Here is a 1,404-nt window from a genome sequence, read left to right on the forward strand (position 1 = left end):
GCGGCGCGCGGGCGGTCCTGTGCGTGCCCGTCTAAAAATCAAACGCTCGCGCAGACGCACGCGGCGGCGCGGCGAGGGACGCGGACCAACTCCATGCGCTCCCCAAACCACTCGGCCGCCGGGGGTCGCACGCAGACCGGGGGTCCAGACGATGGAGATACAAGCCCCCAGTTTCGCGCACGTGCGACTTCCAACCACCGACCGCGGCGCCTACCTCCGGCCCAGGCACTTCCCAGGGGCTCTAGCGGACCACAGGCTCTAGAGACGGACCACAGATCGGCTACCGCCAGCCCCGCGCCGTCCCGCTAACCCTGACCCTAAGCCTCCGGCGAGCGGATGGGCGCCGGCCAGCGCCCGCCGCCGTCCGGCTACCCTAAACCCGAACCCTAACAATACACCCAGCGATGGCCGTAACCCTCAGCGAGCGCCTCTCTAACCCCCAGCTAACCCTCGACCCCACTCTGGGGACGCACGGGCCGCGTGTAACCCGCAAAACCGTCCAAAACGAGCCTCGCGGCGTCGGGGATCGTTCGCGCGCGCGCGCGCCCGCGCGCGCATCCGTCGGCGCCGAGAGCGTCGTCGTCGCGTCTGTCCTCGAGGGCGCGGCGCTGGAGCGCGTCGCGGGCGCGCCGCTCGCGGCCGCCGAGGCCGTCGCCGAGGCCGCCGGCGTCGAAGCGCTCGAGGCCGTCGGGAGCTCGAGCGCGCCGGCGACGAGCTTCTCCGATATTTGAGTTTGGTAAATAGACATAATTTGAAAGAAGAAACTGAAGAAGTACCAGAAAAAATAGGCGAAGAAGGAAAAGAGGAAGAAATAAAGGATGATGATATATTTGGTTTGATTCCAGATGATATATTTCGAAAAATATTGGATGATTTGATTTCTGGTGATTTGAATCTATGTAAACATTTCGGAATATTGTTCTGGCCTACCGATCCGGGCCGTGTTTCCCTACTGCGAGTGAAGACCAAGAGGGATGAGCTATTTGCGAGCACTGCTGCTCTACTGGAGAATGATGATTTCATGCGGTTAGTGATGCCAATTTGCGTGGTAGTTGAAGATCTCCAGAGGGAGATCATTAACAGGAAAATATTCCTGCCTAAGGCACTGTCCAAGATGAAAGAAGCGGAGTCAAGGGCATGCCTGCAACGACACTGTAAAATTACCATGCCAGCTCATGGTCATACTGACGGTTTTGTCAACGAGCTCACTGATGTTGAGGTTGCTTACCAGCTGGAGCTATTTGGATATGGTGGACTTCCAACCAGAAATTTATTACAAAATGTCATAGAGGCTGCAGATTTGATTCGGCGGGCAGATGTCTACTTGACTTTTCCTTGGGGTACGTCTGCAATGTGGGGTCCAGACCCAGAGCTGGTGGCAGAAGATGCACTCCACCTCATATT

This window comes from Aureococcus anophagefferens, assembly GCF_000186865.1.
Source record: "Aureococcus anophagefferens unplaced genomic scaffold AURANscaffold_59, whole genome shotgun sequence".
NCBI classification, from domain to species: Eukaryota; class Pelagophyceae; order Pelagomonadales; family Pelagomonadaceae; genus Aureococcus; species Aureococcus anophagefferens.